This window comes from Condylura cristata, unplaced genomic scaffold, assembly GCF_000260355.1.
Source record: "Condylura cristata isolate star-nosed mole 26May11 unplaced genomic scaffold, ConCri1.0 scaffold00041, whole genome shotgun sequence".
NCBI classification, from domain to species: domain Eukaryota; kingdom Metazoa; phylum Chordata; class Mammalia; order Eulipotyphla; family Talpidae; genus Condylura; species Condylura cristata.
The window spans coordinates 6,960,845-6,961,669 of NW_004567142.1; positions in this window are offsets into that span (position 1 = coordinate 6,960,845).

Sequence of the window (825 nt, forward strand, 5' to 3'; positions counted from 1 at the left end):
TGTCTCCCAGGGCCGACCGGACTTTAACCTCCTGGGGCCTGATGGGATTGGCATCTAGAATCGGGGGGCTGACGGGAACTGGGCATCCACCAGCCCCAGGGCCTTATGGGAGAGGCTGTTTTGGTTTTTTTTTAAACTTCTCCCAGGCGCTAATGGGAATTGTAGTCTACGCCACAGGCGTGACTTAGGCAGGTATGGAGAATGCATAAGAAATTAAGTTTTTTCATCCCAGAGGCTTATGGGAATTAGCGGTGTGGTCCCCAGGGGCTCAAGGAAGTAGGGTGGCCCTTCGTTCCCACGACGCCAGAAAAATCGGTGTCCGTGCTCCAGCGCTAATAGCGTTGTCTCAGCTTCTGAAATCACCAGGAGTGAAGGTTAATCCTCCTGAAGTTGGCTGAGGAGCTGCTGCCAGGCTGATGGCAACTGGGCTGTGCTGCCCAGAGGCTGACGGGATGCCGTCCTCCTCAGGACAGGGTTTGGGGTAGCTTCCTCCCAGGGGCTGGTGGGGCCTGCAGTCCTGACCGCCCCAGGGGCTGATGGGAATTGCAGTCCATGTCGCCCCGAGGGCTGGTGGGAGTTGTAGTTTTTCCCTCGCGGGAGTTGACAGTTTTGGTCGCACCCTGCACATGCCATGGCCGCGGACTAGACGGCTCGTCATTGCCGGCCTCCCAGGTGCCAGTGGCAGCGACCCTGGCTGCCGGAGGCTGAGGGGACGGGGCTCTGGCTGCCACGCCCTCTGGGGCTCGGCGTGGCCGACCTCCAGGGTCGTATGATTGCGGGGTGCCCCGAAGGCGCCCGCGGGGTGTTGAGGGGGCTGTGCGTGGA